We start from the raw sequence: 24,823 nt of genomic DNA, 5'->3' as shown, positions 1-24,823 counted from the left end.
CCCATTGGTTGTCCTGACCTAGGAGGATAACCTCTAGGTTTGTAGTTTTTCTTTGTTATGAACGTGAGTGTATTTTCATCCATCGTGTAATGGTTCATTCGGATCTCTCTTGTACGTTTCCACTGGCTATTCATAATAAGACGTTGGTGGCATTATCTATTGACTTGTGATGCTTCTATAGGTTGTATATATTGAACAACTGCCCTATTGTCTTGAGATAAAGGATGATGTTGGCCCAACAAAAGCTGTGGTTTATATCCCCCTTGTGCTACATTATTTGGTCCTATTTGGTACCTCAGTGGTGGTGGAAAAGGTTGCATTCCTAGAGGTCCATATGGACTTTCCCTCATATAATTCTAGTTGTAAAAACACTCATTTCTCTTGTGGTTGGTGTATTTCTCCTTGATTGCACACCAGCTCAAAGCTCTTGGTACATTCATTGCTTGTGGTGATTGTTGTCATAGATTAGGATCTTGGCGCGTCACTTCATAATTGTGTGACTATCATGTGAGTGCAACAGAAGGGGTCATTTATTTCTATTTTCTCTCATATTTTCACATACAAAAGGGTGTCATAAAATGAAAGTGGGAAAAAAATTATAGATTGAATAGAAAAATCGTGCATTCTATTTGCCAAAAATTTACAGATAGAGAGTTTCAAAAATAGTCCTTGAACACATGCAAAATACACAATTTTACTAGTGACCCCCCCCCCCCCCCCCCCCCCCGCGAGATTTGGATTTTGTCAATAGGTTTGGTTCATCCTTTTGATCACTTCCTTGACCACTTGGTCAACATTTGGTGTGATTGAAGCAACAGAACTATGTTTTATTGATGGTTTACTTGTGGTTGAAGAGGCACAGCTAGTAGTAGTGTTTGCATCTTCCGCTACCTCTCCATAAATTTTGTAGTTGTGTCAACTAGATACAATGCTTCTCTAGTGACTTGCTTAAATTTTGTGCATTCCTTCAAATGAAGATCTTTCTTGAGAGTTTTTTTTTCAAAGCCCTCTATGAAGAGAACTGACAATCACTCATCTTGTGGTAACTCTCTAACTACAGATCTTTCAATGTACTACAACAAAGCAAAGCTTCCTTCATTTTTTTTTCCTTTTGCTTCCTTACCCATTGTAATTTTTGGCAACACACTTTACCACTTGAGATGGTCGTATCCGTCGCATTTCAACTACTATTCTCATAATTCTAGGTTCTCCTAAAAGAACATCTCTTATTTTGTATCCACCATTGGGAAACCTAGTTGCAAGTCTCTCGGTTGTTCTCTTGTCTGACCGCACATCCCTAGCTTCGATCTAGGTATCTGGAACTCTTGTTGTATGGATTATGTTTAAACTGCCCCAGGGAGTTTACTAAAGTATATGTAGCATAGCACGTGTCTTCAACAGAATTTCTTGTAATTTTATAGATTAATAAGTACAAGGGGGGTAATTAAAATCCATTTGGTGAACACACGTGATATACAAAAATTATACTTAGTGAACGCCCTCAGATCACTGCCCCGATGTGTGGTCATTGGAATCTAGAACTCAAGGCTCGTATCATTCTTGATCTTTTCTTTAATTCTAACAGGACTCGCTCTTGCAATTTCTGGCCTCCTCTCTGAAACTATCGGTCTATACATGCTAGGAGTGATATAGTACTGATAGGGAGGTCCTCCAAAGTATGTATATATCTCCAGCTCCTTGTGATCTACATGAGAGTATATTCGCCCATACTTATCAAGCATGATCACATGAGTATCTCTTCCTTCTTCATATGTAAAAACCTTTTTTGCTCCAATAACTCCCGAATGTAGGGCTCATCGCACTTATAATATAGCATTTTCTCTCTGTTGTCGTACTTATACAAGCTGACATGAGTATTGTCCATGTTGATTCGAGTTTCCTCATTCACTCACCTTAGCTTATCATTAGGAATGTCTAGCTTTGGCGACTTTTCTTTAGGCTCGACATCAACCTTATCCTTGGTGCTTGTCAATTATTACTTGTCCACAATGTAGGACTTTGCACTACTATATACATGGTACCCTCATTGTCATATTATGGATCACCACTCTAGTCCACATGCACTAGGTCTTTGATCCATACTGTCTTTGTAACTTTTTGCACTATGTTCATTTTCAAACTAATATTTCAAGTGCAATGTTTGGTGGATATAGCAGATTGTTACCTAAAATCCAGCTACACGCCACACCTCTGTTGGGGTTAATCAACACAAGAAACTCTTCTCACACACATACTTTTACACAGAGAAATGAACATCAACTCATGATCACATTATTGTATAAGATAGCATAAGAAACTTTAGACTGAGTAAAAACAGAGACAAGACAAGTTCAAACATCAGAGTACTCTATTTCTAAAAGCTTGTACATCCATTTTTCTCTCATACCCACAACTATTTCTATCTTCAACGAGTTATAGCTGCTCTAATTGAAACCTTCTTAATATGAACATTCAACTAAATAGAATCCAACTTACAATATCCGACCAAATAGAAATCTGACTGAGCAAAATTCGATTCAGATCACCAATTTAGCATAAATCGGAATGGGCATCAATTTAGCTAAGTAATTACCCTTCCAACACATGGCACGTCCTAGTGGTGGATTTCGTAGAAATTCGACTCGGACTTGCATATCCCTTGATAAAAAAAGAACATGACCACAAAACAAGTTCCGAAAAACTACATATATGCTGCTTAATCTAAAAATCCTAAATACTACACTATTTCTCCATAGGCTTTGAAATAGCACCAGCCTCAGCTTCAAAAAGAGAAACTTATACTAGGTCATAAGTTTCCACAGCTGGTACTGTAAACCCTACTAGAACATCTTCATCAATCTCTAATTCTGGTCCAGCACTTTGCTTCTTTTCCAATTCTAAATTTTCCATGTCATGCAATGGTTTTTCTGAACACTGAGCGTGTTCTGCACACGTTGGCTGTTCTTCAATCACTAGCTTCTATTTATGCAAGTTTGCTTTAATCTCCTCTACCTACTTAATCCGAAACTCTCTTTCCTTCTTAATTTGAGCTACCTCTGCCGGCAAATCAACTTCATGTGCCCTCACAAAGCCACTATTCACCATTTCATAGGGATGCTTCAACACAATAGCCATTCTTGCTCTGATGGATTGCCATACCTCTTCCAGTGTATTCTTAAGATGCTGCCTAAGGACCTACACATCCCCTGCTAACATTAAAACCCCTGTAACATCCAATTCTTCTTGAGACAATACCTGGTTCTCCATATCCATCAAAGGCTACAATCTTTGATCAAACATCGAATTCTCGACCTGCAGTTCTACATTTTTGTTATCCAGCTGCTCTAACTCATTGCTGACCTTCCCTTCCAAGGTCATGGTCCATTCTCTAAACAGTCCCAAAGACAATTTGACTGTGGCCAATTCATCTTTATATTTTCCCAAAACAGTCTGCATCTCATCCTTATGCTTGATCTTTAAATCCTCCATTTCCATAGTCAAATTCTTGACCATGTCAACTTTCTCCTACAGTAACACCTGAGCTGCCCATGTTTTGGACATTGTATGCATGTGATTATCTACCTGCAACTGATGTTTTTTGGACAAATTGCTTAATCTATGCTAACATGTGTATAGCCATGTCAACATTCTCAATATCAACCAGTCCCTAAGCTTTCCCAACAGTGTCAGGGTCAAAATCTAGCTGTGTAACTGCCTTGAACACATCACTATCCACTTTCCTTTTCTTTGACAAAGTAAACTGCTTCCCCGATTTGGTTGATGTCTGCATTTTGATATCAAAGCTCATAATGGGCATATCCAAATCCTGCATAGAATGAACCAGTTTTGAATTTTGCACACCTTTTAAAGCTTCTTTCTTTGAATATCCAGCATGTACCAAGAATCTAAAAGAAGACGTTCTTGTCTGTTCACCTGCATATCTGTTGGCAGTTCCAATTTCAGACGTGAAGTCTGATTCACTTGAACCTCTAAAATTTGCCCAATAAACCTCTAAGGGCCTGATCACCTGCATCCTTAATTATACTAGGAGCTTTGTAAGGAAAACTAAACAATGCTACCAAAAATGTAGAAAGCCTAGTAGAATTCTGAGCTTTTCTTTTGTCCGACATGTATACCTCAACAGAAATCTTATCATATAACTAGTGAGCCCAATTTACCTTACCCCCTTGTTCTGCAAAACATAGTGGCCCATAATTCTCTTTGGACATGTAGTCGAACTTAATCAAGAACATAATCTTTCTAGGTACCAATTTAATTGTTCCCTTCTGATATAATTCACATTTTTAAAAGCATGTAGTACTTCTTATTACCCTCAGTGGGACCAAAATTCCTTCTTCAACATAATTTCAGAACACTTGGGGATGTTGATAATTCCTTTTGATGGTAATTGAAACACTTGGCCTACCAAATCAGGAGTAAGAGACATATTTCTTGAAATCATACCCTTTGTTTTTCTAAGGATGTCAAGCTAGGCCTTTGCATAATAGTTATTCCGCCAGTCCTCCCATGGAAACAAGGAAAATTCCTCTAATCCTATGGTGTGCACCCATGCCACATTCACTTCCACTGTTAAATCCAAAGACACTCTGAAATTGGTGAAGGGATCCAACAGATATTGTTGCAGCTTTGCCACGCTTAGGGAAGTTGCTACCTATGTATCCTCATCACCGGAAGCCTCTTACTCTTTCGGGCTACTCACATCAACACTTACCGCTTGACCTTTGCGTCGCAAACATCGTGGTGGCTCATCGTGCTCCATCCTTGGTTGCATGGTGCTGCTTTTCTTCCCGTGTACCATGGTTGTATGTGAGCACAGAGAGAGTGTGTACTTGAAAAGTTCAGGCAACAACATAAGGCACGTTTGAGGGAGACAGAGGTGATGGATGGTACCTTTGAATAGCGTACCCTCCATTAATAATAGCCGTTTCACAAGGGATTCACATTATGGGAAATCATCCCGCATATCAAAATATCCTTTCAAATTACCTTCATTAAAAATTCCGAGCCAAAAATCGACCTTAAAAAATCCAATGTGAGAAAATCCATCCGATCTTGCAGACATATCCAATTTGAAAAAATCGGATTGCAGATGCCTTACATAACGAACTTTTGAGGCTTGAACTCTGACCCCTGTGGTCTCGTTTTGTACCAATCTATATTTCACAATGGGATTCAACATTCTCTATAAACATATCCTTTGGAAAAGTTTCGCAAGCCCCATACCATCTTTCCATATTGCACCCTGGTTAGGTTGAATCAACCCTTCTAAAGGCCAGTCCAAATGAGGTTGTTTCCCCTGAAATATTTTTAACATGAACCCATTAATAGGTTTCTCAACTCTGGTACCATAAACATCAACAACTATGAATGTTCCCTTGCCCATGTCTTGAACAATTTTATAAGAACCAATACATCTCAAAGTTAGCTTACTTGGATGTGGCCCTAATCTGGAGTTATATAGATCACCCAATCTCCCACCTGAAAAGCTTTAAACTTAACATTCATGATAACCCAAGCTTTCCTCCTTCTTTGAATCACTTCAGAGATATATGAACTAATCAATTTGTCTTCTTCCAACTGCATCAAATACTTCCTCGTGTACTTGACTGACAACTTGGGACTCATTTTCTCAGCACTGACTCGAAGACTTGGAACCACAAACTCCATAGGGACCACAACTTCCAAATCATAAACAAATTTAAATGGAGTCATATCTTTGGTCACCTTGAAAGCCATCCTAAAAGACCACAATGCTGAATCAAGCTTCTAATCCCAATCTTTCTTGTTGTCCTGAACAATTTTCTTCAATATCCTTACCAAGGTCTTTTTTGTACTTTCAGCATGCCCATTAGCTTGAGGATGATAAGCTGTGGACTTCTTGTGCATAATCATATGAACTTTGGTTAACTCAACAATCACCTCATTGAGAAAATTGTTGCCTCTATCATTGACTAGATCCACAGGACATCCAAATCTACTCATAATGTTGTGTGATTGAGAAACCGAGCAACACTCTAAGCTTTATTGTCTTTCAGAGCTACTACTTCAACCCATTTGGTGAAATAATCTATAGCTACTAACATGTACTTGCATCCTCTACTAGTGATGGGCTTTACCCGTCCCACATAGTCCATTATCCACTTTTGAAAAGGTTCCAGAGGTAAAATAGGATGATCTTTCATTCTATCTCTAGAATCTGGCTGACCTAACTTCAGGAAAATTACACAGCTTTTAGCATACTCATGAGCATCCTTTAACACAGTGGGCCACCACACCTAGCTTGCAACACCTTCTTGCCCGTAATGTCACCTGAAAATGTCCTCCTGCTACTCTTGAACGAGCTTCTTGCAAAACAGCCCTCTGATCAAAGTCTAGAATGCACCTTCGAATTACCTCATCAATCCCTTTCTTGTACAATGATCTTGCTATTACCAAAAATGGGCGACTCTTTAAAGCAAACTTCCTTCTCTGATCTCTTGAAAATCCGATTGGCATTGTACCATCTGTAAAAAATATGAGCATCTAGTCATACCATGATTCAGAGACTGAATTCTGAACTTCAAACAAATCAACATCAAGTTAATCATCTGAAACCCCAGTTGGTTCCTCTCCTGTATGAATTCTACTTAAATAATCAGCTATGGTATGCTCTTTGCCAAGAGTATGAACAATTACAAAGTCAAATTCCTACAACAACAATATCCACCTTGCTAATCTCCCTGTTAGCAATGTCTTCTTAATCAAGTAAAGAAATGCCTGATGGTCCACATGGAAAATGACTCTGTTGCTCAACAAGTAATGCCTAAATTTAGTTAAAGCATATACCATGCCAAGAGCTTCTCTTTCTGTCCCACAACATAATCCACTCAGGTGATGTTACCACCCTACTAGCATAGTAAACATGTCGGAACCATCCCCTAACTTTTTCCTGCATAAGGACAGAACCATTATCCATATCCGAGGCATCAACAAATACATGAAAAGGTAATGAACAATCTGGAGGTTGTAATATTGGTGCTACAAAAAGCATTTTCTTTAACATCTGGAAGGAACTCTCTTGAGGTTCAGCCCACACAAAAGGTACATTCTTCTTTGTTAAATGAGTTAGAGGCATACAAACATTTGCTAAATATCTGACATATCTAGCATGCCATTTCACTTGGCCAACAAACCTGCTAACTTCCTTTCCATTCTCTGGAGATTTTGTTGCTTTAATAACTTCAATCTTCTTCTCATCAATGGACATCCCTTCATGAGAAACCACATGACCTAAAAGTACACCACTCTTGAGAGCAATGACACTCTTCAAAGGATTTAGAGACATTTTGAATTGTTGACATCTTTCAAAACACAACTTTAAATGCTGTAAATGGAGTTCCTTCTTTCCAAATACTGAAAAATCATCCACAAAGACTCTCATGAAATCCTACAAATATGGTTCAAATGTTTTGTAAGTTGTAAAGTTGAATGATGGTGGTCCATTTTTTACATGCAGAAGCACCCCTCTTAGTTATAAAAGACATTTTGTGTTGATCCTCTTTAGCCACCAGAATCTGATTATACCCTAAAAAACCATCAAAAAAGCTATATATTTCTCTCCCTGCTACAACATCCAATATAGCATCACAAAATGGCATTGGGAAGGGATCTATAATAGTGGCTGCATTCAACTTTCTATAATCCACACAAACTAGGATTTTTTCATTCTTTTTGGGTACCACAATGATTGGTGACAACCATGTAACCCCATGAATTGGTTTGATAAATCCAACAGCTAACAACTTATCAATATCCTATTTAACCTACACTGCAAAGTTGGGATTCATTCTATACCTCTGTTGTAGAATCAAAATTGCATCCTCCTTCGGATTAATATGATGCTGATGAAAATCAAGATCTATACCCTTCACGTCAGAATAGTCCCATGCAAAAACATCTTTATACTCCTTCAACAACTGAAAAAACTCATACAAAAACTATCCATCCACATGAATCTTGACCTTGACAATCTTGGGATCCTCTTCAGTACCCAAATTGAGGTCCTTTATTTCATCTTGTTTCACTCTAACTGGTCCTCCAAATCTTTTATTGTAGATCTTTTCAGCCAAATCCCTTGATTCCTTTTCTTCGTGCTGTGTAAAACCTCCTTTGGATGAGGTACCGAATTCCGATCCACCATCTGCACTAATTATGATCCCTGAATTGTCTATCTTGGTACTAAGTCAAAATTCTCCAGTTTTACCTCTTCTTCTTTCAACAAGATACCCTCAACATCAACTTCAAAAACTGTACAATGGTTGGGTTGGCTCTTAAAAATGCTTCTTCTTCATCATCTACCCCTTCTTCTGCCAAATTAATTGTTTGAGCATAAAATGGTCTTTCCTGAAAAGGAATATTCTTTCTCCCCAACATAGGCATTGCAATTGCCTGCTTTCTTTTCCTAATAACAACTTCATTCTCTCCCCAATCCAGCTTGACTTTAGCCAACAATCTGAACCAAGGACTTCCCAACAACATATCATAGGAGGTATTACCCTTCTCCATATTCAACACAACAAAATTCAACTGAAATCTAATACCTGCAATATAAATAGCTTGCTACCTCAAAATTCCTAAGGGTTGAACTCTCCTCTGATCTGCCATCTTCACCAGAAATGGTGTTGGCTCCAATTTATTCAACTTCATTTTATAGATAGACTCAGCCAATATGTTGACTCCAGATCCACCATCCAATAATACTTCTTCAAAAAAGGTGCTCTAAAATACCACCTTAATAATTGGAACCACAAAGTCCACATCTGTTGGATCAACATTGTTCACAACAATCTCAAGCACATGATTTGTTGAAATTGGAGACTCTCTTGATAACAATCTATTCAATAACTTTTCTTTGAAGGCTGAAACCAGACATAATAATTGAACCAAAGATATCTATAAAGGAGAGTTTATTAAGACCTCAAACCAATCCTTATCATCCTTTGGTACTAAAGGTCTCTCATAGTGCTGCTGCAATTTATCATCTTCAATATCTGAAGTAATGTCATCCACCCTCTGATTCTGCTGGTCCTTCTAAACCTATTTCTGAACTTGATCTCGGATTCCTTTTTGCTCCTTCCAGTCAATAGGACCTTTGCCCTTAGACCTAGTCACAATCATGACATCTATCTCTTGATCTTCCCAAGCTTGATTACAATCACAAGCCCATTCATCACAATGCTCTTGAGGTTGCTGCTTCCTATTTTCTTCAAGTAACTCCTTGATGGTTGTTGCTCATCAATATCAATGATGATTACATTGGCTTGAGCTGGTGGTTGATTTTGTTGTTGTTGTTGTGGGTTAACTTTGCTGATTATCCTGATTGTAAGGTACCACTGTCATTCCTCTCTCCTCTTGATGTTTAACCCACAAGGCACAATTCAGACCAACCCAATGGTCTGGTGCAGCACAATACACACATGGCGTAATACCTGGTGGTCGTCTTTGATTATTGTATTGATTTCTCCAAGGTGGTCTTGGAGGTTGAGAAGGTCTCTGAAACAGTGGTCTCCCTCTAAAAGGAGCTATTGGATTGGTTTCAACATCATTTCTCCCTCTTCCTGCAGTAGGAGTGGATCTACCTCTATTATTGGGATTGTACCAACACTGAGCTGTGTTATGTCCTTCCCTTTCACAAATCTAACAATACTGCTTTTCTTTGGGGGCTACAATGGAATATCCAGTTTTCTTCAACTGATTAATCAATTCCTCTTCTTTACCCTTCTTATCCTTTCTGTTCTTATTACCATGCTTCTTCTTCTTGTGCTTCCCTTTGCTACTTTGAGCCTCACTATTTGATGACCCCTCAGAATCATTTTTAGTATCAACTTCAGTTGACTCAGTATCGGACCCATCCTCAGATTTAGAACTATCCTTGCTTCTGGTTTTTGTCTTGGTCATACCAACTCTTATTTCAAGTCTTGCTGCAGTTGTGACCAAATTATTGAAGCCACCTACATGTCAATGTTGGCCACAACATTTTAATCCTCTTACCAAACCTTTCAAGAAATAACTTGCCAACATCTCATCTGTGGGTCTCTCATTTCCCTGCAGTCTCTCCACTAAAATTTTGAATTTTTGAGCATAATATTCCACCAACATGTTGTCCCTGATTTTCTTTAAAATATCAATTGGAGTCTTCTCCTTCTGAATCTTTGCAAAAATGCCACTCTGAGTGCAACATAGGTTGCAAAATGTGGAATTTCATATTGGCTAAACCAACTCATGACCTTGACCTCTAGTGTTTCTGCAAACTGCTACATTTTTATATCATCACCATATACAACCTGATGTCCACTTGCTTGCCACTTGGTCTCAAACTGGGCCACATGACAATTTGCATCCTCACTAGACTTTCCTCTGATCTTTGCTACCTTAACCTTGGGGTGAGGAGGTGGTTAAGCCATGGGGGGGATGAGGTACTCTCCTAGGTCTTTGCTTGGTAGATACCTGTAATGGGTCAAAGTGGAGTCTTCTTCTACTTCTTGCAGATCTTGTTCAGCGTAAAGCTCCAACAAATTGCCTCACCTGCCTACCCTATGCTGCTCCCGAACTCTCTCCTACCTGAATTTTTTACTGTAATTCAGAGTCATCTGTTTGTCCTTGTTCGTCTATGATTGGACCATATTGAAAAGGATCAATATTTATTGCTTGGGCCTGAGCCCGTGTGTAATACACTCGAGATGCCCTTCTCTATCCCTCCAACATACATCATCATTTAGTACACCACAAACCAACCTTGAATGCTATTTGAGAAGATAATCGAACTCAACGAGATGGAGTTAATCAACACAAGAAACTCTACTCACACACATACTTTCACAGAGAGAAATGAACACTCAAATCATGATCAGATTACTATATAAGATAACATAAGCAACTTCAGACTGAGTAAAAACAGAGACAAGACAAGTTCAAACATCAGAGTACTCTATTTTTGAAAGCTTGTGTATCCATTTTTCTCTCGTATACTCATGACTATTTATTTCTTCAGCAAGTTACTGCTATAACTGAAACCTTCTTGACATGAACATCTGACTTAATAGAATTAGACTTACAATATCAAACCAAACAGAAGTCCGACTGAGAAAAATCCGATTCAGATTCGATTTAGTATAGATCTAACTAAGCATCAATTTAGCTAAGTAGTCACCCTTTCAACAACTTCAGTGTATTCAATATTTTTTTTCCAGAAGAAGCGTTGTGATTGTTCTAGTAATGATTCTTGAAGTGTAATATAGCCTATTGTTCTCTATTGCCCACTCAAAACCTACGAGCCTTGTAAAGTGGCCAATGGCCGAGGGAAAGGGTCCCAAGTTTTTGAGTCAAAACCCTTAGTTTGAAAGGGAACATTATCATTATCTAAGAGGATTTTTGGACGTTGACTGTGAGCTCCAAGTCTTCTAAAGTTTGTAATCAATATTTCTCTTGGATTGGTAATCAAAATTTGATTCCGTTTAGTGCATTGTGTTCCTTATCTCTTTCTCTTAAATCTAAGTGATTCTCAGTTTTGGTGTGGTTTGCAACAACCTGTCTGTAAGCTAAATGCATGGATTCGACTGCTGAAATGGTTATATTTTGATGTTTTGACCTTAGAAGAGTGTTTCTATTCTATAAAGATACCTTTATGTATAGCTTTGTTGCAGCTTTTTGCACATTTTTTTGGGATGGATTGGGATTTTGGTACCTTCCCAAATGACCACAAGACTTGGTAGGATTTTGTCTTTAGGTGCTGTAATAACTCCTCCTTAAGTTTTGTTGCTATCGGACGTTGATTGGATGCCAAAAATGCGTGATGAACTAGAGTGATGAGGTTGGACATAGACTGATTTACAGACTAGAGAGATATATTTTCTAAAAGTAGTTAATTGTGTAGTTTTGTAGGCTCATTTCTTGGGACTGACAATCTCAAAGAGTCTTCGTGCCCCATCCCGAGTCACTTCCCTGAGTATTGGCATATGTTAGTGCCAGATAGCTATGTTGTAGACGTCCATCGCAACGACCCGCTAACATTGGCACTGTTGTCGAGGAGCACAATCCTTAGGTGGTGAGTGACCTAGTCGTATAGAAAAGCTTTCTTTCCAAAGATTTTGACAACCATTCCATTTACAGTTAGACAATAAAGCAACTAGACGAGGGTGGGTTTAGTGCTTGGTAGAGACTGGAGTAGAGGACTGACCAATTCTACTCTTTAGGAGCAAGGAGAGCTGTGAGTGAGATATAAAAGGTATTTTATTCTTTGTTTTTCTCTACGCTGGTAAGGACTGCTTATCCATCTATTACAATGTTACTTTTGCACTATTTTATTTATGTTCGTTCCTAGATTCATTTTAGTTCATAGTAGGTTAAACAACAACTACAACCATCAAATGAGGCCGAAAGCATTAAGGTAAAAACTGTTTGAAACCATATGCGGGTACAAAAGACCATAACTCTAAAAAAGTGAAAATTTGATGGTCAGAGCATCAAACTTGAATCAAACCCAAAAAGACCTTGAAAAAGGGGATAACCAGGCTTGCTGAGGAACATGGATTGTGATTCATGTACCTCTATGATCAATTGACTAAAAAATGTCACCAATTGTTTGAGCTCGATTCCAGATACCAAAATCTCGAGTTTGATAGAAATAGACTGCTAAAGTACATCTAAAATCAAGAAATTCGATCGATTTGCAAAACGACCTTGGAAATCTAGTAAACACCTGGGAAATTGAACTTTTAGAGTTCCAAATTCAAAAAGGGGTGAGATTTGGATTTTATACGCAAGAAGGAACCTGCAGCATCAAAATTCATCCCAAGGTGCTTCCCAACATGGATTGCGATCCATGTACCTGCTGTACATTTTGGGATAATACTTGACCAGTGCATCCCTGATAGTAGATCAACATTTCCAAAAGAGACCACAACAAAAAGGTGCAAAACAATGATCAAAAATCCAAAAAACAGCTCTGTTAGCCAAAAACAACAAAGTAAACACAAAATCTTGGTTTTGGCTGGGCAAAAGTGGTTCAAATAAAAAAAACTATAATCAAGACTATAAACTGACCAAATCTCATGTCAAAATGACGTCCAACATGGATCGCGATCAATGTACCTCATTTGGATTTTGAGCTGAAATTTGGCATGTGGATAAGTGGTAAGATTTGAAGAACATTTCCAGAAGAACTATTGTCAAAAAAGTTCAAAAAGTGGATTAAAAGGGCAAAAAGTAGTCCAAGGTAAAAACCCTAAAACAGAAGGATTGACTTTTTGGTAAAAAGTCCAAATCCCACTGTCATAAAATCTAATATCTAATATCTAACCAACCCAAATGATTTTCTCATATTAAATTGATCACTTAATGTGGGAGAATAAATGGGAACAGGTGTTAAGATATAGACATGTGCTTATAGATCTATCTCAACACGGGGCCAATGGTAAAGGGGCCCAAATGAGACATGGTCTATCAAAGAGCAAGGCTAACAAATGGAGCATAAGACCTTAGGGTTAGCTTCATTGAAGACCTCCAATAATGTGTGTAAAAGGCCTTTGACCTTAGGTAAGCTAGGGCTGAGCTTGAGGCGCGAGAACCCGACCCAGCTCGAGGTGCTTGTCATGCTTGATGACTAAGGTGCTTGAGGTGCTTGATGATTGAGTTGCTTGACATGATTGAGATGCTAGGGTTGCACTTGAGGTGAGAACCCATCCCAAGCTTAAAGTGCTTATGAGCCAAGCTTGTGGTGGGAACTGGGCCTATGCATGAGGGGCTTGAGGTGTCAAAAAGTCAAAGATTCAATCCCTACAAGAAGGGGGCGAGCCCTACATGAGGGGGGATGAGAGAGAACACCCACACACTCACACAAGGCATGCATGGTGCAAAGAAAGCAAAAGGGACACTTGTCAAGTTCCTCCTCATGTTGCCCTCATGGTGTGCGTGAAGCCTATTGGTTGGCCACCCAAGGGGTCCATTAATAATTTAGGAGATTTAATTAATTGATTTAGCATTTATCTAGACCTCTCTCTCAAAGGGGAAAGGGGGACACTTGTCTCAAGGCTACCCTTGCTGCTTGTAATGCCTCCTCCTTGTGATTGGCTAGTCCTGGAGGGGTCCAATGAGCTTCAAGCATAAGCTACAGGGGGGGGTCGACCCAAGCAATCTAGGGGGTTGCTTAGGGGGTATACTCACCCACACACACTCACAAACACTCTCATTGTGTGCTATGCAAAGTGCAAGAGCTCCCTCTCCTTCTTCAAGCAAGTAGAGGTTGAGAGCCTACACCAGCACTCTTGGATATGGAGTGCAAATCCAACCAAGATCCATGCTTCAATGCTTAAGCTTTCCATCTCCTTATTCTTTATTACTATGCTATTATGTATGCTAGCAACAAGAGTTATGATAAGTGAGGAACTAATTCTTTCTCCTACGAAATGTTTCTTCTTCCTCTTCCCTACCCTCATTCCCTGCTAGCTCTCTCCACCTTCGAAGGTGTTTGAGGTCTTGGGACTGAGGCTTGGGATAGTTAAAGCTTTCTTCAAGTTTATGTTATGTTTGTGATGCATGAAGCTTTCCATCTTCATTGCATCACCTAGGTCACAAGGAACACAAAGATTGTATTGTAGCAAGTCTCTCTTAATGGGAGAAATCATAATACAAATGCCTATTGGAGGGGGGACCAGCTTCACATAAATCCGGTCCTCAACTCTTGTCATGTTCTCTAAATTCTCTCTCTTGCAAAATTATTGTTCATGACAAGTTAACTAATTGCTATGATTATGTTGCTATCTTCAACTATGTTCACCGCTATGCTCACAAAGACATTTCTCAAAAGTACTTTCATTAATTTCCGCTACTCTCAAGTAAAATAGGCCAATTCCATTACACCCACAAAAACAATATAGCAGACATCAAGGGACCAAGGGAAAGTTGTATGCCAAGTTTTAAAGCAATCTGACACATACGTACATGAATCACGATCCATGTTCCTCTGTCATAGAGACTGATACCAAACTTGCACCATAGCTAGAGTTCATTACAAGGAGTCGAGTGGTTTTTTCAAAAGTGAATTTGGATATCAAAAACCAAATCAAATGTCCAATATTATCAAGCATATAAAGAAAGTGCCAAAACTGATCTGATTTCCAATCCAGAGGTTCATTCTCAAAAAAAATTAGTACCAAAGGACCTACTAATCATGCTGCTTCTATTGGTACCAAGAATAGCTAGTTTGGCTTCCCAACATGGATCACGATCCATGTTCCTCTGAGACATAATGAGATCAGAATTTCACCACAGATAGAGATAGTCTCCAAGACCCTGGTGGTCTTTTCAAAATTTAAATTGGACTTGAATTGTGGATGCTACAAGCAAATTTGTGAAGTTATTAAAAGTGTCAGATAAAATTCTGTCAATTGTAAGCTTGGGACTAACAAGAGCGGCGGTAAACTCATAGCCACATCAAGCATTTTTTGACAGGTTACAAGTCTAGAGAGTAGGGTGCAGCAAGTAAGACAAATCGAAGAACACAAGTTAGCCAATGAGGTAACAAGGCTTGGGTTTTGTAAGATCAATTCTTCATGTATTTGCAATCAGGAAGATTGTACCAAAATAGGAATTCCAAACTGAGAGACCGAGTGAGAAACCACTCAACTGAAGGTAGTGTGAATCAAAATCCAATGCATCCACTAGAAGTCATTTTAGAGGAAAGTTTCTCTGATACTTCATCAGAAAGATCATACACCATAATGGCTGAGAGATTCAACAGGGTGAACTTTAAGGAAGGAACTTCCACAAGGGTAGGCCCTTCTTGACCCACATCTGACATCAAACTATTGTATCTAAAATTTCAAATTGAGAACAAGCTTAAAGCCAAAATCTATAAGGATGGAATGGACCGCTACTACATTAAGTTGGAAAACAAGCCAAACAAGTTCAAGGACCTTGTAGATGTGGACTATAACGGAGACAAATACTTTGATCAGGAAGGAATGATGTATCTATTTGTACACAACCCATTTATTGTGGAAAAATGGGGATTGACTAGCACCAAGGACAAAGTAGATGAGGAGTTAGTGGATGAGTTGTCCACGTTGGACAAGAAAAACGATGTGCTCATGCGCACTAACGAGAGAAAGTGGCTTAATACATTCAACACTTACGTGGGACTATATAAGTTCAATAATAGAGAACAAACACTGGGGAATAATTTGTCATGTTTCACGAAAACACATAGGAAACTATGCAGAAGGTTTAAAGATGCCAAACATCAACAATGCTACCCAAAGTGTGCCTTCACAGTCTCAAAAGGTGAGACTCAACCAGAGCCAAACAATTTTGAGCTTCACAATGAAGCATGCTATATTGATCACCCTAGGAAGGAAGGAGCTGTAAATCTATCAAGCTTAGCTCTAGTACCAGAAAATGGTACACCGGTTAACAGTCCAAGAACTTCTAGCCAGTAGACCCCTTCAAAGCAAAAACCATTGGAAGATCATATGGTTGTTGGAAGTTTTCCATCGACCCAGAAACCATCAAAATGTGCAGAAAAATTCTTCTATGAAGATCATCAGGGACAAAAGTTTCAGTTGATCTCCACGAGTCAGCAAAAAATCCCATAGTGCTCAAGCAATTGCATGAGACCAAACTCACATATGCATATCAAGATGCACATGGTAATGAATATCAACAAGGTCATGACCTTGTACAAGCCCCTACAAATGCTAAACCTGAAGTCAAGGACTATTTGAATATGATGCAAAGTCTCAAGCTGTCAAAACAGGTGACATAAAAGTCAAAATCAATGAAAGCTAAAGTTCAGAAAGCTACACAGAGGACCACCAAAATCTCCTCCGAAGAAATAGATTTTGCCAGAAAGTACAATGGATCTATTAAGATCAAGGGTTACCCAGATGCAGGAGGCCAATGCTCATCAATTGCAAACAAAAAGTACAGTATCACAGCCAATGGAGTCAACATCGATTGAAGCAGGTGATCAAAGCAAAGAAGTTGCAGATAAAGCTCACCAAAGGACACTGCCACAACAAAAGAAGTCAACTCAGACACGAATCCTGAGAAGATCAAGTGCAAAATCACCAATGAAAACGAAGAAAAGCTGTCAAGCAAAGTAAAACTAGATTTTTAGTTAGACAAGAACCTCATGTCTTTTCGCACCTGGAAAAGGTGTGGCCAACCACAGCTGGAAGATGCTCCTAAATTTGTGAGCAATCAGGAAACAAACGAGCAGAATGCTGGGGAATCATCTCCTCCATCCTTGAAGTAAGTTCACAACAGATCATAACAAAGGATATGCCAGATGACATCATAATGGGAATGCCAATGGCCCAAAAGATGTTAGAGATACAAAATGCAAATAAGATGGAGTCATCACAGACAACTAAGAATGAAGACCAAGACTGGTCACCCGTGGACAATAGCACAAGGTCCTCAAGCACAGTTCAAATGGAGACTAATATCAAAGTAGATATTATTGAAGATGATACGTCTGCATCGAGCAGAAAGTTCAGAAGAGATTAAAGCAAATCACGCAATAACAAGTGCAAATCAAACAGAGCAAAGAGCAACCACGATAGCTATTTAGCAGAGAATGCCACCGAGACCAGAGGTAAAGAAGAAAAATCTTGCAGACAAAGGTAAGGCCAAAGTGGACCCTCCATTGATTGGCAAAGAAGGTGTGAAATCATATGCCTCTTCAAGCAAATCAGGCTTTCAAAACTTCGAGTCAAATGTTGACCCAACTGAACCCTCTAAGGAGACACCCAGAAAAGCAAAGATATATCAGCCAAAGTATTCAATAAAGAAAAGGAAAGTCAAGCAAGTGTTTGTTCCGAGAAGTTTAGTTAAATTCAATGATCCAGTTTGGATTAAGGACCGGAAATCAACACATGAAGACAAACACATGGGATGGATAGCATCACAATGGAGTTTAAAATAACAAGAGTACTATAGAGGTAACAGAGAGATATGGGTACCAAAACCACAGGTTAGGGCATATGAAGTAACGTCAAGTCTCTTCCAAGACAAAAGGCCCACAAGGTATCAACCACGACAATATCCTAGGATACCCAAGAAGCAGGTATACAATAGAACAACATCGAAAGATGCTAAAGTAAACCATAACTCACAAGAGGATACAAAAGAGAGACAGATCTCAAAGAATGTTCCTCTTAGACAAGGATTCTACACAGGGTATACAAAGATTTGGCTACCAGTCAACCATAAGCCAACTACAAGTGCACCGGACCTACATGAAGATCTCAAGATCTCAGGAGGACCTAAAGCTAAGCAAAGTCAACAATAGAGATACAAAGGTCATCAAGAGATTTGGATTCCTAAGTCTTCCAATGCTCCTAGTCAAAATCTAAATGCAGACATTGAACAAAGGCCTACAATGACATCAAAGACTCCTATCAATAGGCCCGATTGGAGAATCAAACAGATAATGGAGTCTTTACACTCAAAGAAGGAGAACCCAACCAACAATAATGCAGATTTAAAGATGATAAAACAGGTATGGCAAAAGAAACCTTCAATGCCAACTTGGTCCTTCACTAATCCTCTTTTTGAGGATTCAAGCTTAAATTTACCTGAAAAAATGTTGGTAGTAAGCAAAAGAATGTGAAAAGTCAAGTCGCCGGGGTGAAAAAAACACTCTTTGGCATAGTCAGAGTCGGGTTGTTGAGCCATAAAATGAGCAAAGCATTAGTCCCAAAGCTTCAAGTTATATTAACCTATGTGCTAAGAGTCATAGTTATTAGGCTTATGCTCAAGCTGGAAGAGTTTAGCATATCTAAATCGTGTTCCTCATGCTGGATGAGATGAGCATAAGAGTCTAAGTGTATTAACTTACAATTGGTGGAGTGTTGTAGAGTCCAACACTCACGTACAGTGCACAGTAAGATGAGAGCACATATCCTTGTCAACGAAAACCATTTTTAAAGGGGTGCCAGCCTACAAAGCCATGTCATATGCTTTTATAGCTACACCATCTTTCTGAAGAACCCCTCAAAATCTTTCTTGCACAACATATTTTTTCCCATGCATTTCTATGTATGCATAAATAGGATGTCCCACCATTGGACATATGCATTAGACACTATTTTTTGCTTCCACCTATGCACCTTGAATGGACTACAACAGGCAAACCAATGTTCCATCATGGTACCCTTTCATATTTTCTGCCTTTCTAATTCCATATATATCAGCAAATAATCTCTTGAGTACTTAATTATATTTTCCATGCTAATAAGTAATCCAATAATGCCCGTATCCCAAAGGTACTTTTTTCCCACTAGGTTTTTTTTCTTTGGTCATCCAGGTATTAGATCCTAATTTAGAACCTCATCATTCTACTTCCTTTGTACATTTCATAAATAAACAGCAACCTCATCATGATGCTATTACAACGGACAAATGCAACATTATCTCTCACATCAGACATATTCAGACCAATCAAAATTTTGCAGCAAATTGAACCTCATCAAAAAATTCAACGACATATGAAGACGATCAGTCCTCAACAACCAATCAAAACCTTCCACAGCCTCCACGGACACTTCTCAACAGTGCGCGAGGACAAGTACTAAAATTGGAAGGGGGGAATGTTAATTGAGTTGACGTCAGCTAACAGGTGCTGCTAAAGATTATGAATGTACATCGAAGATGAATATGAAGAAGCAGTGAAGATTGGAGTTACACACTTTTCACATTTTTCCAAAATGATCATGTATTGTAAATGCCCGATTTATTTTAAGCCATTGTAATATTTTAACTTGTTATGGGCTCAATAAGAGTTCCAAGATGTAAAGCATAGGTCACTTAGTGTACCTAGGTTGCAGATACAATAAGTGTGGAGTCTCAAAGGTCTTGGGCGCCGGACATTACACATTTTAGACCTTGGCTAAGGTATAAAAGACAACTTTGTAAAGTTTTGATTAAGTTTTTAGATAATGAAATCCACAACGTGAGCTAACGACGCTCACTCCTCTCCTTCTCGCGCTTCCTACTCCCTCCTCGGTTGTCACATTACAGTCGCGTTTATTGCATTGCAACCGTAGGTAAGAGCTCTACGCATTGACGTAAACACATCACACTAATTCATAGCTTTTGGTGTCGCTGACCTGTGGCCTAATTTCATTATAACTAGGAATATACACTTTTCAAATAAAAAACTAAGCATAGGTGGGGTATTGGGGTATCATTGCTAAGCATTTAGATGCATTGTGGGTCGAAAACGACTAGGTCAAAAATCCATTGCTTGCAATTTTGGAACTTGACCTAAAGTGGGGATTGAGACCATAAGCATGTGTGCTAAGGTCTTATAAACATGTCCTAGAAGTTTCATTTCGTTTGGATGTCATTTGATGCTACAACGGATGTGATTTGTTTGCCGATGAGCGATTGGCTTTTGGTCATTTCAGTCACTTGAGTGTAGCTTGAGTTAGATGCGAGTTGTTAGTTGTTTTCTGAGAGATTGACAACCTCTTGTATCCTCTATGCACTACTCAAGTTAGCTTCGTCCCATGGATTGAAATTTAGTCGTGGTTCTCCCTAATACTGCAATAAGATAGGATGGTGAGGCTAGACATGCGTCTCACACACACACAGGGGTAGTGAAGTACATGATTTGACTTAATACACAAGATCGAACAGAATGATTGGATGAAACAATGGCAGATAGGACATCGATTGTAGTGCACAGGAGAGAATACAAAACTAGAGAGACCATATCAGGAGCACCGGGGATGGTTAGGATGGTTGAAGAGACTAGACACATACGACCATCTCAAGTGGCCAAGTATGTACCCAAAAAGTATAGTGGATCGAGGGATTTGTATGCTCATGTTTCAACCTCAAACAAGTGTTGAGGGTTGAACATGTAACATATTTCCATACTCAGTATGAAGGATTTGGATTGACCCTAGAAGGAAGAACCTTGGCTTGGTTCCAACCATCAAACAGCTTGGATTTCCCCAGCATAGAACAAATTCTACAAGAATTTGGAGAGGAATTCTCAAAGAGAGGGATTAATCATAATATGGTCTCTCAAATATATGCATTTAGACAAAAGGAGAAATAAAAGGTGAAGAAAACCTCACTTCGATTCAAGTAGTCCATAGAAAGATGTTCTGCTAGAGATCTACCTCAAGATGAGAGGCTATCAGTCCTTTTCATAGAAGGATTGTAAAATAATACTCTCAAAAAAGATCTTCATTTGAAGACATGTGCTACATTCAAGCAAGTTACTAAAGAGGCATATGTGGAGGTGATTGAGGACACAAGGGACGAGTAGAACCTCTTCTACCACTAGTGAATCCATGATGAAATTGGGTGGGCAAAACCCAATTGTGCTAGACATTGATCAAATGATCGAGGAAGTGATCATAAGGATGAACCAAGGAAACATGATGAACCCAAACACACTTTTGGAGGAGACCATCCGACTTAGTGGTGCAACATGCAACTGAGGCTAAGAGGAAATGTACAGCGTGTATTGAAGTGGTGTGCTATCAAACAAAAATGGACAAACCATGAGACCGCCAAATGTTTCTACAATAGAAACTATGCTAGAGAAAGACCATGTGTCCAGTTGGAGGGCAACAATTGCCATCACCTCCAAGATACCAAGTAGGATAAAATAACACAGTCCAAGGGCAAAAAAACCTCAACATTAAGAAGAGAATGGGGTGTAGGAGGGCATCTTTATTTTCCATGAGCTTATAGAGGTTATTAATATTTTGACAAATAGGTGTATGCGATGTGTGCAATAGTGGTGGGTGTATAAGAGATGTGTAAAAGTGGTCAAAAGATGCACTTTGCCTCCAAAAAAGGAGGTGGAAAATTTCATGATTTTTTGCCTTCCATATCTCCCACATATGATCTCTGATTTGTGGCAAGACCATAGATCTACAATCTATGCATTGAGATCTTTCCATAGATATGCTACATGGTATGGTTTTACCTGCTAGATTTTAAATTCCATTTTGGGGGAAAATTTTGAATTCAAATAAGCTAGCCATTTTACCTGTTTGAATTCAAAAGCTATCATTTGATTACTTCCTTAATACTAAAGGTTTGAATTCCTTAAACTACGAAATAAAGAGGCCCTCCTAGACCCTATTCTCTTCCCAATGCCTGTGTTGGGACATCAGCCTCCTTTACCCCAGGCAAACAAAACCATTGTGAGAATTTCACAGCCCAAAGAGGCACCTATGGATCAAAGTATGATACAGGTAGTTTCATATCGAGAAGATTTAGATAGCTCTTATGAGAGAGATTTAGATAGTGGTGCCTATGCTTCTGAAGGAAAAATTCCATGAATAGGTTTTGAAGGGATATCAGAATCATCATACATAACACAACCAATAATAACCATTACTTGGTCGATGAAAATATGCTCATATTCATGGAAAATTAGAACTACAAACCTAAGGGATACCCTCCTAGAACCGGAAAACCAATGGGGGCTCCACAAGCTTCCCCACCACGAGTAGGACCATGCTATGAATGTGGCGGTGATCATTGGGCAAGAAGTTATCCACACAAAGGAGAGCGTATCAAACTCTTTGGGTACTCCGAGGGATGTACAAACGACCATCTAATTTCACATTGTCCAAAAAACCCTGATAACAAAGTACCATGAATAAAATTAGAGTTGTGTCAAATCAAGTGGATCAGAATGGAGCTAGCAAGTCCAATGAATGTTGTAATGAGAGCACGAGCCCAAGAAGCAGCAAGGAATATACCTATGGGAGATTAAAAAATCCTGCCTAGCCAAACCAAGGTGGAGAATTTGTCGGTTAGGATCTCCAAGAAATCCTCGAAGGCAAAAAGGGACAAGATGAAAGCCAAAAGGATAAAAGAAAACTGATAATTTAGCCTTAGAAACCAAATCGTGGCAAACAAATTGCAGAAAACAGAAGAAAACTTGAGAGTGGAAAGGGACCAAAAGAAAAGATTGATGTACAAAAACCATCAAGAATACCTTCTGGAGGTTTGGTCTTGGTGGACAAGTCTTTGAGCCATTATATGCAATTTTGAAGACGTATGAAGCTAGGCTAAAGCCCAACCAAACCCAAGAGCATAGATGGTTGATGTATCCTCATCTAGGGTATGAGAAAGAGAGGTTGTAGATGTGTAAGAAGCTCATCCAAGCGGAACAAGCTCTTATGGAACCGCCTGTCCCAATTGCTCCAAGGACTGAGGTGTTGATTCGGAAAAGAATCCAGGAGATGGAGAATCGAGGTATCAAAAACAGAGACCAAAAAGAACATGTAGTTGAAACACCATTAGATATGAGGGTGGTAGCCAATACCACAGATGGGGTGTTCTCATAGGCACTTATGCCAATTCCTGAAGTAAAAAACCATGGCCACAGAAACTGTGGGAGGATATGAGAAACAAAAAATATAGAAGTGTGACGCTTGAGACTTTAGTTTTGAAAAACTAGATGTATCAGATTTTAAAGTGTTTGGATGTATTTCTTATGTGCATGTGCTGGATGAGCTAAGAAGCTTGATCCAAAAGAAAAAAATTGTGTGTTTATTGGCTATTCCCTTGAGCAAAAAGGGTACAAGTGTTACAATCCTATTACGAGTAAAGTGAGGGTGAGCAAGGATGTTGTTTTGATGAAATGGAAAGTTGGTATGCTGATGTAAAAGATGATTTGGGGAGAGATGTAAGAGAGAACGTGGCTGCAAAAAATACAATTGCACAATCACAAGTTTTGAGTGGGCTGCAAGGGGCCTCTAGTGCAAGTCATTGTGAGAATCCATGGAAAGGTAGGTTACGGGAAAAAGTGAGTCCTACAAACTCTGCAAATGTATCTAGGAAGGGAAACGAAAAAGTTGAAGATGCCTCTAAGTTGCCAAATTTGAGTGCTGGCTATGATGATAGTAATAGCAGTGGTTCTGAGCAGAGTTTGGGCGAGGAATTTGGCATACTCTCTATGAAGACTTTGGGTGTCAGAATAATGCAAACAGGGAATAGGTACCTGGAAGTGATCTTGGACCATGCAGGTCAGAAGGAGCAGGAATCTTGTGCAAATATTGACTTATGACAATTATGTGGCTCGTCATTGTGCATTTATGGCAAAGATTATAGAGGAAGTAGAACCCACATGTTTTGAGGATGCTGTCTAGGATGAAAAATGGCAAAAAGCTATGGATGAAGAGATGGTTGGGCTTTATAAAACTGAAACATGTGTCATTACCAAAGGATAACAAGGTTAAAAAATAAAGCATAATGCTGATGGCAGTGTGAGCAGGTATAAGGCTAGACTTGTGGCCAAAGTTATGCACAAACTTATCAAATTTATTAGGAGGAGATGTTAAGCCCCGTAGCTAAGATGGATATTCTTCGTTCTTTTATTGAAATGGCTGCCGCATTAAAATGGGTGTTGAAACAAGTGGATGTAAATAATGCAGTTTTGAGTGGAGAGTTGGAGGGAATTGTGTATATGGAACAACCACAAGGTTATGCAAATATGAGGCTACATGACCTTGTATGCAAGTTAAAGAAAGAATTGTATGGGTTGAAGAAAGCATCTAGATCTTGGTATGAGAGGATTGTGGAATTCCTCATTTCATTGGGCTTTAAGATGTATGATGCAGACCATTCATTGTCTGTGCGAAAGAATGAGGCAAGAATTGTGGTACTATGTATCTATGTGGATCATTTGATTGTTGGAGGTGATAATGTGGCTAAAGTAGAAGGCGTGACACAAGCTCTACCTATGCAGGAGTTTGACATGAAAGACTTGGGGGACTTGTGGTAT

Source organism: Adiantum capillus-veneris, chromosome 23, assembly GCF_014529385.1.
Source record: "Adiantum capillus-veneris isolate H3 chromosome 23, ASM1452938v2, whole genome shotgun sequence".
Taxonomy (NCBI): domain Eukaryota; kingdom Viridiplantae; phylum Streptophyta; class Polypodiopsida; order Polypodiales; family Pteridaceae; genus Adiantum; species Adiantum capillus-veneris.
The sequence above is the reverse complement of the archived record's forward strand: the minus strand, read 5'-3'. Positions refer to the sequence as shown.